This window comes from Alligator mississippiensis, chromosome 4 (assembly GCF_030867095.1).
Source record: "Alligator mississippiensis isolate rAllMis1 chromosome 4, rAllMis1, whole genome shotgun sequence".
Taxonomy (NCBI): Eukaryota; Metazoa; Chordata; order Crocodylia; family Alligatoridae; genus Alligator; species Alligator mississippiensis.
The window spans coordinates 220,092,134-220,106,578 of record NC_081827.1 but is presented as its reverse complement, the minus strand read 5'-3'; the positions used below and the strand labels follow the sequence as shown (position 1 = coordinate 220,106,578).

At 38.6% G+C, this 14,445-nt stretch overlaps 1 protein-coding gene across 1 annotated transcript in view; it reads left to right on the top strand.

The window, feature by feature from the left end:
• Positions 1-14,445, top strand: part of PSMD14 (proteasome 26S subunit, non-ATPase 14) — a 74,173-nt gene that overhangs the window by 29,218 nt on the left and 30,510 nt on the right. The gene's annotated exons all lie outside the window — the stretch shown is intronic.

Sequence of the window (14,445 nt, the reverse complement as noted above, 5' to 3'; positions counted from 1 at the left end):
TTCAGAAAAAGAATTGATCTTTCTTATCTAACATGCATTAGTGATAAAAGAGGGCAGCATTTTAATGTTCTAAACACAGGCCTACTTTCCCTCCTTCCCTGCCCCCTCACCCACCTTCCTACTTTCATTTTCTCCTCTGTAGATCAAGTGAGTCAACACTTCATTTCTTAATTAGATCTTCTTGAGACAGTATCCTACTTGAGATGACAAGTAGCTCTTTGGTAGGAATTTCTACTCTAATGTTCCTCTTTGGTGGCTTACTTCTACCACTTAATCATTCTTTCCTGGTTGGCCTTCTCCATCACTCTGGTTTTCCCTTTGGCAAATTTTACCGGTAGCAAAGCTGATTAGTATTCTAGTGCTTCATTTTGCTTTTTATGCAAGCTCCTATAAGTCAGGAATTGGGGACACACTGTAGATTGGGGAGGGAGAAGGGTATGGCATGTGAGGCAAAAGCATGCCTGTAGACTTTTTTGAAACAGTACTGTGAGGCAAGGGCAATTTGTGCCCAAAAACTTATTTAATATTCCAACTATACAGTTGGTCCAATATTTTTATTTATTTAAGTCGCCAAAAGATCCTTGTGTCTCATCTGTTTCCTGCACCAATATGGCTACAACATCACTTCAACCTCGGAACAATACCCTTTAATTCGGAACACAATGGGTGGAATATTTGGTTGATTAATGGAGTTACTATTTTGTATATGTACGCTTTAGACCAGGGGTGTCAAACTCTCCCTGGGCCACATCCAGACCACCGGGGCACCTCCTGGCTGGATGAGCGGGATCACAACAGCTGTGTGGGTCCAGCGGTGTTGGGGCAAGCAAGGGCTGTATCCCTTACTTGCTTCATCTGCTGTTGATAGCTTTGTATATCAGAGTGCAGGGGTTGTCGATTGTGTGGTGGGAGGCAGTGCCCTGTAGTCCCACTCACCAGCTTCTGGTATCCTGATGGGCCAAATGGAACGGACGGTTCTGTGGGATGGATCCAGGCCACAAACTGTATGTTTAGCAACCCTTGCTTTTAGGCAGTTGTAATGAGTGCTAGATCAGAGAGCACAAAGACTGTTTTCAGTTAAAAGACTCTGTTGGTGCCACCTTGGGTATAAGGCTTCAGAATGCTAAAGCCAGTGAAGGTGTGTTATCTGTACTGACATCCCATCCAGTCTCTCCTCTGATCACATCTAGAGAGAGTAACACTTTAAGGTTTCTTTTTGTTAAATATAGACACAACATGCTGTTTTACAGAGGAGTGAGGTCATAGTATAAATGTACTTGTATTGCCCTTAAACAACCAGTCTTTACTTCAGTGGAATTAAGGGAAGGAGGGGGAGGAAAAACAAAAAAGGAGTTTTGACTGCTCACCATCTTTTTATGCAGACAACTACTTCACAGCAGTAAATTTTAAAAAATTACACTGATTATATGCTTTAAAATAACACATTTCGGGGAAGGATTGAGGGAAAGATAATCAAATTTTTGCAGGTTGACCTGTCGTATATGGAGTGTTTACACCTTGACTAGAAAAATAAAAAATAAAAGTGCAGATAGCTATTTTATTTGAATAATGGACTTGCCAATTAGCCATCAAGTGCTTCCATCTGTGAAATTGTTGATCAGATGGGTTAGCTGGGATGTTTCCAGATTAGGGCATTGTAAATGGCACTTGAAAACTGTCACTTTGATTATGAGGTTTCAAGCATTGCACTGCTTGATGCTATGGAACCTTTTTCCCTTGTATTATCATGTTTTTTAGAACACACTGATCCCATTTATAAAGTCTATGGCACCAAAGGAACTTGGGAGACCTGCCACTAATTTAAAGTTCTGTTTAATCAAGTGATCTAGCCAGTGTAGGGATTAAACATTTTTCTGGGATTCAGAGAGAGTTATTGATCTGGGAGGCAGAGGGTGAGGTTCACTGTAGATCCCTCCCAATTAGCAAATTAAATATAAGTTTCCTTTATGTTATTCATTAGTATAAGTCAAGGCTGTCAAACCCATTGAGGCCTGAAGGCCAAGTGAGTGACATTGGCCCAATCTGGCCCACAGACCAGACTCTCTCAGACCAGCCTCACGCACTTGATCCAGCGCATGTGGCAGGTTTGGCTTGGGCGCCACATTCAGTGTGCCCCGTGGGCATAGTATTCCCTGCATTTGACATTCTGGTCCAGTCCAAGTCCTATAGGTAGCACCACAGGCTAGATGGTAGGATTATGTGGGCCAAATCTTTGACATCTTTGATGTAATTTATTTTAAGTCTTTCTGCCTCTAGAAGGCCTCTGGGTTCTGGCTTATATTTGTGCTAAGACCTCCATATCTAATTGAACACCTAGTAGGAAATATTTATTGATTTCATTGGATGTTCTGGGAATGTGGTAGGGTAGCTGTATCTTTATTCAACACCACTGTATCTAAATTAATGCTCATCAACTCACGTTTAAAAGAATATAAATTAATTCTTGTAATTTATAACCCATGGATAAGTTATTGCTGCTGCCTTTCCACATCCTGGCCCATATTTCTCATAACTTGAGTTGTATTCTTCTCTGACCTTCCTTCCTTCCTTCCTTCCTTGCCCGCCCCTTTATCTCTTAGCAGGAATGGAGAGATTCTACGTATTGCAGCAGAGGATATGGATTGCAGCTAATGTAGGAGAATCATGCATGAGTGTTGTATTAATATTTTTATAGCCTCTTCCATCCAAATTCTTTTAAACTAGTAAAAATCAATATTGCTCATACCCCTTTAATGACAGAAACACAGAACTAGGGGTAAATGGCTTGCCCAGGATTGCACAGCAAGTCTGACACAATGACCACTGGAGCTTATATCCCCTGGTTTGTTTTTTTTAATGTATTCTTTTATTTGTTTTTATTTTATAGTAAGACTCCCTAACTCAGGGGTGGGCAAAATGATGGCTCTAGCCAGCAGCTGGGCTTAATTTCCCAGCAGCCTCTGCCCACATCACCTGTGGCCGGTTTCCATGGAGACCCCAGCCGTGACGGCAGGGTCAGGGTTTCCATGGAGACCAGCCCCACCAGTGGTGGCAGGGTGTGTGTTTGGGCAGGAAGCTGCTCCAGTCCGGGATCTTATGGCAGTGACAGCATGGTCTGAAGCTGGAGCAGAGCCACGATCCACTGCTTGCACACCCCTTCAATTTTTTCACACTTGGGCAGGTTTAACTGACATGTGTGGTAATCTCTCTGAAAGAAATACCTGCCACACATGCTGCTATTAAATGTCTACAGTACTTTATGCTAATTCTTATGGGAAACTTTGAGCCAAAATAAATCCCCAGGTTGTATGCTTCTGATCCATCTCAAGAGGTGAAACTGTGAGAAGTGGTGTATTGCAGCATACTATAATGTTTCACTTCCCTATGTTAGAAATAAATATCCATGAAAGAGAGTTTTAGCACAGTGGAGTGATCAAAAATGAAAATCTCTGTAGATGTGCACATTGAATAGGTTAGAACCCATCAGAACCAGCTAAGGAAGCATTTATTTTAATGTTATGAATTTTATTTCTTCCTTTTAGTTCTACTTTCTGAATTTCTCCTAAATTTGTCTTGCTCTGGGTATCACATCTTGGTATATCTTTCTTTTTTTCATGTTCCTTTTAGCAGAGTGTCTCTTTCCAAATCTTCCTAAAGCTGCATCTTTTTTGCAGCAACCTTAGAATCTGCTGATACATCGACTTTACTCTCTGTCACCACCTGCAAATCCTTTAGAGTAGGGGCACTGTACTTCATCTAGTACAAGGGCGTGATCCTTTTTGGTTAAATACTGTGTATTTTTTAATACAAATTCTTTAGCTGTACAGAACATGATTTGGTGGGTAGTTGACAAAATTCTATATCTAGAGAAGGGAAAAGTTAATTTCCAGAAGTTCTGGATAAATATATGATTATAGACCATGAATCTTCCCACTGAGGTTCTGATGCTTGTCTTGGATAAATGAAATCCAAATTCCTTTATGCAGCAAGGAAGGTATGTAAAAGGCAGAAATACTGGAGCTTTGTAAATTGCCACTATGAACTGGTAATTGGTTAGATGATTTGACTTCTTATGTGGAACTTTAACTCCAGATTTTGCAACGTTTTGAGGATGAAAAAATACTGTATTTACCAGAATCCAAGACTATTTGGAATTTAAAAGCCATCTTCCACAATAATTAGTTTCTATACGTGGAAAATTATAGATTTGTTATAATTTTTCATTTATAGAATCTAACTATTGTGGGTGGGTCATCTTAAATTCATCCCTGTCCCCCCACTCCTATGGTGGGAAAAGTTGGGGGGTAGGAAAAAAGTGAGGAGCCAAATCCTTGCCTTTCCTGCTTGCCCACCCTGACCCTTGCTGTCCCATGCCTGTGCCTGCCTCCCTGCAGCTTGCCCCCCATCCTCTCCTCTGCTGCCTGCCACATGCCTATGCCTGCTGCTTATCCCTCTGTCCCCCCACCATGCCTGTTCCTGTTCTGCCCCACCACTCCTTTTGCCACGTGAGCTGCCGCCTGCCCCTGGCTGGTTCTTCTAAGATTTAGCTGCGGCTTTTTTCCCCATGGTGATTGGGGAGGGGGGCAAGGGGGGAAGGAACCTCATGTTATATTTGTTTCATCTTCATCCCTTCAACAATGCTGTAATTGTCTTAAGCAACCTACCACATTTATTCAAAGTCTTAGATATTTATGGCTTTAATGCCATCCTAATTTAATTGAATTGGTCAGCTTCAGTAGTGCTTCATCTACTGTCCTTTTCCTTTGAATGTATAATGACCACTTGAATTTTTATTTTGAACAAAATGAGAACTTGAAATGGCTTTGTTCAGGTGGTCATTTATTTCTATTTTTTTTAAAGACACTTTAGTTTGTACCATACAGTTTATGGTTTTGTATTTATTACAAATCTTGAGTAATATTAGTTTTTCGCTATGGATATATATTTGTTTATTAGTGGACAATAAGGTTTCTACTTATAAATCATTAGACTAATTAGTGTTCTGATTGAGCATCTTTAAAATAAATTGTACTGAGATCAAATTTCAACATTAAGTTTGATCCCACAGGCATCAAGTCATTGCTTAATCTGATTGGACACTTGCATCCCCTAGTGTTTAGACTACAGTGAGAAGGTCATGAAACAGTAATTTAAAACTGACAAAGAATGAAAAGCATTCAAATAACTAAATTTTTCAGATGCTTTAAACATCAGTTCTCTTGGTGTAACCTTTTTGGCAACTTTAGGAGCCACAGTCCTCAGGAAACAGTACAAACGTTATTCTGATGATAATTTTAACATATGTTCTAAAGAATAAGTTTGGCCATCAGCTGAGTAAGATGTCGTTAAACTATAAAGACGTATGGGATGTGTATAAATGCTTATTTAAATGGGTACTCTATTGTCTTAAAACTGACTCTTGCACAAAGAAGATGACAGAAACAAAGGAACTTTCCACAGATGGATTGTGGCCAGCAGCCTAAACCACGGATGCTCAGCCCACATATCAGATCTGACCTGCAGCACAGTGTTATTCGGCCTACAGGGTTCCCCACAGGTCTGGAAATTTGGTGGTAGGGGACTGTTGATACTGCTTCCCTGCTGCCAAATTTCTAGATCTTTGGGGGTCTCGGGGCCAAATCTTGATATGAAGGGGTGGTGCTGCTAAGGTTCAATCCGTTCTTCTGGTCCATGGGACCAAAAAGTTCAGCACCACTGTTCTAACCCACTTACTTTGTTGGCAATTTCCATTTCTAGTCTTCTTTTATTGTAGCTGCGTCTACACGAGATGCTGGCTGCACAGTCGTTGCTGCACAGTTGTTTAGTACTTGTATAAACTAGTACTAAATGACTGTGCAGTAACCAGAGTTACTGCGCAGTAGTGTTGCCAGGTGACTCTTTTCATGATGCTGATTGTGCAGTAGCTCGTTACTACTGTGCAGTAGCCTCATGTCACACTTCCTGCCACGTGATGCTACCTCACAGTAGTTGCAAGCTACTGCACAATCAGCATCTCGTGTAGACGTAGCCAATCTTTCCTCTTTTGATACTGCTGTAAGGTTTGACTTGATTATTTTGAATGTGCAGTTAGTTTCCTCACAGGAGCTTTTAATTTTTGTTAATCTTGATTAACTTTTGGGAAAATTTTAAGAATATTATTAAAAGTGTAGCTATACTGATAGAAGTATCCTATATAAGCTGAACTACCATCTTGAAACAGGTTAACTGTCACATCTGGACAGATTTTTGCACAATATTTCTGCAGTCTACACTGTGCTGGTGGTGTGCATCAGCTTGCCCTGCCCACCTGCTCCTGTTTGCATTCTTCAAAACCAGAAGCGTGCTGGTGAGCCACCGCAGGGTCATCCCTAGTGGCGTCTCAAGCACACTGGAGACTGCAGACCCAAGAATGCCTACAGAGGGATGACGCGTGTTAGGACACGTTGCCACCATGCTGCAGAAAATAATTTTGCCTTCTCCCTCCCTCTTCCCCCACCCCCAATAATCTTGCTGTACTAGATGGCTGGTGCATGGCACCATTTATTCCTAAAGCTTCCAAAGTTAGTATTTTACATAAGTTTCACTTTAATGTACAGGTTCATGTGGATTAATCAAATGCCTTTTTGCAAAGGAATTGACAGTTTGGTGGAAATCCATTTTGAACTACTGGATTTTCTTACACGTTTTTTTCTTATAACAAGTTTTACAGTTTCCTAATATCCAGTGTTCCAGTTGGAAGGTCAGTATACTTTAAAAGGTATGCTGTATTTTTCCCCCCGATGTATAGGCCAATGAGATACTATATAATTTTCTTATAAATATAGTGTGTCTGTTGAAACTTAGCTGGTCATACAGTTATATAATATGTGCTTTTATTTATAAGCATTGGAAATATGGACCTAAATCTGTACATAGTTTTGGCACACCTCTTACTTCTACAAGTAGACTTACTGATGATTAAGTATTTGCAAAATAAAAATTCTAAACAACTGATCATATTATTATTCAGCATGCTGGTTTCAACTTCTGAAATTTGCTTGTCCTTAAAGTCTTCTGCTGCTTAATTCGATGTTCATCCATAGATGCACCACTACAGTGAGAAGGCTATATTTAATTTGTTTATAGTTTCTTTGTATTGGGATATTGTAATATGACTTGAACTGCTGAAATCTGGTAGTAAGCTGTACCCATGTTACTGGCTAAATATTCATTTTTAATTTGGGTGTACACGAACACCTTTTTTGTCAAGTAATAGCAAAAACTGTTTTCTTAAAGTTAAGCCTACTTGGATTTTTCTTTATTTTTAATGATAGGAATTTAATATGGAAACAAGGTCACTACAGTAAAGAAGTCTTAGGGTTTTCTGTCAGTTAATCATCGGATTTTAATGTGCCCTAACAGAAGCAAAGGGATTTTTAAAGGGGTGCAATTGCACTTACATGATTCTATTTTTAAATACATGCAGTTATATACAACACATGTACCATCATTAGTTTCTCCTGTCTGTATATTTTTTTTTACGCTATGCTTCTTCAGAATGTAATAATCTACAGTGCTCTTTCAATCTGTTTCTGAACCTGTCTTTTGATTTACATCTAGGAAAAAGAATAGTTCCAAATCCATTTAACATATTCACTGTTCCAGCAGTAGTTTTAATATGTAAAACAGAATAATTCTTCTTCTGCAATAGTTGGTATTTAATTTGTAGCCTAGAAATTTTTCTCTCCTACATAATAAACATATAGTGAATGTTGTCTAGAGGATTTCTTTGCAGGAGGAGGAGGAAGAAACGACACTTTTTCACACTCGAAAGTAACACAAGTTTTAAATTAATCTCTCTCAATTGTCTTTAGGTGTAACAGCTGAAATTATGTACTCAAAGGGTTAAGTCGGCATGAAAGAATTCATTTCCACTTTAATGACCTAGCCTTGCTGGGTTAGGACGATGGGGAACATGCTTCTGACTTGTACTCCTATTGCCAATTAACACCTCCTATAACAGGTTGCCTCAGCTAGTCATTGAAGCAGAGGCAGTAGAAATAGTTTACATGCAGCTTGTTTTTCACACTAGTTGTTTAATACTCACAAAATTAAAGTATTAAAAGGTTCTTTCTTACCTTGCTGGGAGAGAAACAAACACTATAGTGAGTATGTGTGCTTATCCTTGTCTAGTGTGTTGTATTTTAAGTGGTACCAATTTTAAGAACTGATGGTGATGGTTACATCAGATTTTTATATTTTTGTATTAAAATTAAGGGGTCCAATAAAGACAGAATTTGTTCTACATCAGTATCTTAGCTCATTGCATTTTTTCCACAGCTGCCCCTGTTTGTGAAATCCAGTTTCTTTGCTGAGAAAGCTAGGTTGGTAGACTTTTTTTTTTTTAATAAAAAAGCCTTTGTTCAGTTAAATACTGCTCTGTTGTCACATTAAGTTTGATTAAAACAATAGAAAGTGTTGCAATTTGTGAAATATTTCACTTTCACAGTTGCTATCATAATTAATCTTGAATCTACTTTTGTACTTATTTAAATATATGTAAAATAAATAGTACAAATGAAGAGCAGTGCTCTAAAATGACACTTTAGTTCACATTTAATCAGCAGGTATTTTAATAACACAATAAAATTGGCTAAATAATTGATACCAGTTCACACTAAGATAAAGGTGGAGTAATATACCTAAAAGTGTTAACAAATTTGCTAAAAGGCCTGAGTAGATAACACTTTAAGGCGTTAGTTTCTATGCTGTTATAATGGCAAATGCCTTTAACACTTAGTCAACAAGGGCTGCCCAAGTAAAAGTCACAGTTTTATACAGGATCGTGTTTTAACCCTCTGAAAGAAAAATATTATCTCTTGTATAATTTAACCTTGGAATTCAGTTCATGAACAGATGATTAAAATATATGATCCTTGCTCCTTAGAACGTTATTGAAAGGATGATAATTTTATTTTACTAAAATAAATGAGAAAACAAATGCTTCTTTATGGTATACCATTTTAAATATAAAACTGACTTTGCTAATAACTGGTGCTTTTTTATTGGGGGGCGGGAGAAGAAGAAGAAACCAGGTCATGCTTCTGTGTGAGATGACTGGCCTGCAGGCAGGTCATTCTCTGACTAACACTTAGATGATTTAGAAGTAGAAGCTTCTAGTCCCTTTTTTTTTCTGGAGAGTTTGAGATTAGAATTGGGGGGAGAGTGATGCTTTGCTTTCCATATGTATTGGCTGTTAATTTTTAGAACAGAGTTCTTCACTGTGGTCTCATAATTATTGTATTTCCTTGTTAATATATAAAGGAATGAATTAAAGGATTATTCAAATTTTATTTTGCAATGTCTTAATCCCATTCATCCTTCAGTTCTCTAATGAATTAATAAAAATAAGAAAAGGCAATTTTTTTTTTAATGTGAAATTAAATAAGTTTATTGTAGGGTGTTGGTGACAAGAGGAGGGGTTGGCAACCCGGAACAAAGCAAAAAGTAGTAGCTCCCTCTAGACCCCCTTCTTTCCCCAGTTCATCTTTAATTTTGCTGGAGATGTAACTGCTACAGTTAGATTTATAATACACAAGTACATTTTCCCCTTTATTAAAGCTAGTGAGGTTTTCCATTGGTAGACAACTTATTTCAAATACGATGCTTAACTTTTACATCCTGTCTGCTCCCTTATAAATCATAAAAAGATTTTCGATGGCTTATTTTGAAACATGCGGTGGGAGTGGGTCAAAGCACACAATTTAAATTTGTATTGTAGTCCTATCTACTTGAGTGAATATGCTAGTGTAGTGGCCATATCTCTAGATTGAAGAAATTTGACTTCATGATTTTTCCTCTTTACTATCTGGAAGAATTTTGTACAAAGGGAACAGTGTTCCTTCAGATTCTGGTTGTGAAGCATTCATTTAAAAACAGAGTTCTGTTTAAAGTTAAAACTTAACAGGAAAGTATAAAATAATAGAATCCCTGTTTCCCTATAAAAAGTGAAAATGCACACCCCTATTTGTTTTCTATGCAGGGCATCTTTTAAGGAAAAGTGCAAAATAAACTGAAATTGTCATTAAATACAATGACAAGATGCTAATGCTTCTGTATAAACTGGCCTTCTTATATGAGACTTGGGGAAGGATGACTTTCTTTTAGCATATCAGACAGTTGTTAAGTATATTGTTTGAAGTTTATTTTAAACTGCTCTTCAGAAGGGCTGGATGTTTTAGTATGTAAATTAAGCAAACACATTTCACAGGCGACTGGTAGCAGGGGTACAGGGGGGATACGTCCCCCCCCCCCCGTCTCCCCCCCCCCGAGATTGGCTCCCGACTCAGTACTGCTCAGGACAGGGCAGTTTTCTTGCTGTGCGGGCCAGCAGCATGTTTGTGGGGAGGGGCGGACACTAAACTGCAGCACAGAAGTATAGGAGTGGATATGGGGCTTTTGGCCTGCCCCCGGGCCCACCTACAAGTTGTGCCCCCCTGCAGACTCAGGAGGCACCACATTTGTTGAATAAAGTATGTGATAAGTTAAAGAACTATTATAATTATAATACTATTATAATTTATAGAAACTATAATTTATAGAACTATTATAATTTATAGAAATAAAAATGGGCAGCTGAGATAAATGGGCAGCTGAGGTAAATGTGATAAATGTGTTCTTTACAAAAAGAACCCCTTTCGACTGGGAGTGAAATAAAATGGGAGGCTGATTTAAAAATATCAAGAGGGGAAACTGAGTCAGAAAGAGGTAAGACAGGACTTCATGGAGTGAGGAAGAGTAGTTTGTAATCCTCTGGTATCTTGTTTAAAACCAGTGAAATGGTATCATTATGTGGCTGTTTTCAGAAGTCATGAAGCTGGAAAGGTGAATTAGTTGGAAAGGAAAGACTTAGTACTCAACTCATTAGACTTCCCTTGCACTTTGAATAAGTGCTCATTCAGCTGTCAGAAAGATGATGCTTGCAGTTGCTATACCATAAGCTTGACTTCCCTGATTGCAGTAGTTGAATAAGTAATTAATTAAAAAAAAGTCATGCCTGGTAGACAGAGGAATGATGTGCTGTAAACAGCGTAGTTTTAAGCATAAATGATGCAAGACCCAGTGATATAATTAAAAACACTAGTGGATGGAAGGCAAGTGGACGTTATACATGCTTATGCCTAGTGGAGCATTTATATATAAATCCTCGTTAATTTCTCCTCCCAAAATTAATCCATATTAAATGAATCTGAACATTGTTGGCTGGTTGAAGACCTTCAGATATGTAGTAGTAATATGTGGTGATTCTGTCATATAATGCACCACAGGAATTAGTGTTAGGTCCATTCTTACTGTCTTGTAATGATCCAGAAAAGGGAATAAAATTCATGTTAGTATAATTCACAAAATTCTAAACTGAGGATTTGTGAACACCACCGATAACAAAACTAATGCAAAGTGTAGAGATTGGAACCAAAGTAGAAAAGAATGTGATTTTAATGTTGGGGCAGAAAGAGTGAAAGAGGTACTACATAGAATTATACCAATAAGTTTCTTACAATATTGAAAGATTTTTCGTGCACAGCAAGTTAGACATGAGTTTTTGCAACGAAATATAATGGCAAAAAAAAGCCAAAACAGACTTGCACTACATTCATGGGGACCTCTTATGACAGAGCAAAGCTGTAAAAGTCCTTTACTGTGCAGTTCTGATGTAATCACACTAAATTGGAGAGTTGTCATTGAAGAGCAATGTAGACATTAAGAGTGTGGCAGGCTGAATTCCCCTCTTTCCATCCAGTTTAGGAAAGCACCCATGTTTGAGACGGTACCTAAGCATGTGCTTAATTGCCTTGGGAATCTGGACATTCCTAGGGAAGTACTAAGTGTCAGAAATGTGCTATCTGGCCATGGAGTAACTAAGTGAGTACATAAATCTGCACATTTTTTTTTTTTTTGAAAGAATGTCATTTAGGTTTGTTCATGGACTCTTTAGGATAGTCTTAGAGTAAGATAGGGAAGGTGTCATTAAGGAACTAATAGGATGTAATTGAGATATGGCAAAATATACCTCAGATGTATCTAAGAAATTTTCCTTAAAGCGAGATGTCTTAAGGTGTGTATAGTACCTTAGGGTTTATGTCAGAGGGACTGGGAAAATGGAGATGACGTTCAAGTGACAAAGAAAGTAAGAGAACCAGGTGGACTTTGGCAGGGATGACATATAGTTCTGTTTTGGTCATATTGTGCTGTGTTTATTCACATGATGCCACGTGAATCTTTTCCCCTCGGAATCAGCCTTCCAAAATTGGGGTTTCTCTCTTAAGGGGGTGGACTGATTTTTTTTTCTTCGCTGGAAGAGAAGAAGGGGTAGTAGGCAGCGATGAGAGTACAGTGTCTTCTCGCTTCAAGATAGCTGCCATTTTTCTATGACCCTGTAAGCCCCAAGGGGCAGAGTTTAATGTTAACCCTCTCACAGCCTGAGCATGATAGCTTATGCCTAAAGGGGCAAATGAGCTGCTGCGTGCAGTCTGTAGTATCTTGATGAGGCTTGTGGGTGGCAACAGCACTTCATTGTTTACAGGAGCTTATGTAAAAAACTATTTACAGTAAAGAAATAGCAGTCCTGCTACTGCCCTAGCAAGGGGCCTAGCCTTATGTCAGGTAGATTAAGTCCTTCTGGAAACATAGGTCTCATACAGATATTCAGTTTCTCTTGGGAGAGTCACTGTTCTCTCAGGAGAAGCCACGAGCATACAGATGTTGAGAATTTTTCTCTCAGGATAAAAATGGCTGCTCCAGAAGAAAAATAACCTAGGAACAACTTTGGTTAAATCACTCCCAGGAGAGTTTCTCCTGGAACAGAGAATGTCTTTACATACCATGGCTTCTCAGGAGAGAACATAGTCCTCTAGTCTCTCCTTCTTCCCCACACCCTGCAGGGAGACGGCGTGTTGCATGTTGGACTGGTGCTCGGGAACACACTTTGGAAAAATCTTTTTTTTTTCCCCCCTTACATTCTGCCTTCCAAAAAAAAGGTGCATTTATTTGGAAGTGTCTGATATGTTAAAAAAAAAATAAATAAAAAATGTAGTATTGGGAGAAAAACAACTCTAGATTAATTGCAGAAACACTGAAGGTGTATTAGTGAATCATAAATCTAAGGATGATAGTTTAAACTATATGAGTTGAGATCCTCACCTACAGACTATGAAGAGGAAAAGAGTTGGAAGTTTGAGGTGAAGGAAGAGCAAATTGAAAGGATATGGTCAACAGTATCAAAAGCAGTCTGGAAGGCGAGGGAGTTTGAGAGCTTTAGGAGAGAGTTGTAGTTGGCTACTTGACTGGAAAGGTGGGAGAACTGAAGCAGCAGCATATTAATGTGTCTTGGAGAAAGTCACCAGAATTAGACTATTTGGCCAAGAAAATGTAGTTTTTTTGTGTTATGTATGTACCATGCTATTGCTGGGGAGGGTGTGGGGGAGAGAGAAAGCGTGTCTGTGTGCAAGATAAAAGTAGATAAATACTTATCAAAATGTAAAGAAACAGTGATGTAAATGCTTGTTATCACTTACTTCACTTTATACCTAATAAATTGGTTAATGGGTCTTGTTTGGATTTATATGGGAGTTCTGTTGTTCCAAATTCTTCTACATTGCATAGTAGATCAGGAGTTACTTTACCCCTCTAGTATTTGGCTGATTAATTTATGTATAGTCATGCAGATTGCTTACCTGTGTCTTCCAGAATGTACCTACACAGAGATATGTATCAGTCTTCCAATTGCTTGTTGAGGATTGGGATCTCCTTTTGGAGTTTAGAAAAGAATTATTTTGGGGGTTATTCCACATTTGCATAGCACCGGAAAGGACAGAATTTGGGCTACTGTCTCTCCTTTTTGCTGTGAATGCATTGCAGACCCTGCATATATGTAGTAGTGTGAACATAATGTTGCTTGGCTGGTGGATGGGATAGATTGAGGTATGATTATTTAGAGAAGGACATTTTGTCCCTTACTTCCCAAGAAGAGTATAGTTTTACCTTTAAATTTCCTGCTCTGCTTTTTTTTTTCCTGTTTCAGCAGTATACAATACTGCCTCAGCTAATAATTCACACCTGGGACAATTGTGCTAATTTTCAAATAACTATTCATAAGGCAAAGAGCAAAGTATTTTGTTCACAGCTTTTTCACCTAGGGATTGGAGGTCCATTTTTCTCTCACTGTACCAGTGTATCTGCAAAGTGCTCCTGTAGCCCTTTATCTGCAAGTCTTCTTTAGTTGAAAATCACCGAAGCAAAAGGGAAATTGCTGTTTGTGTTGGTGCCAGTTAATCATGCTAGCCCAGCAGCATTTACATTCACACCACTGTAAGAAACGCACAGTTAATTGGAGAACTGGCCATAGTTTACAGCTGAGGAAGGTTAGCTTAGCTGCAAGACTTAACTCTGACTAATGGAAACTTATCT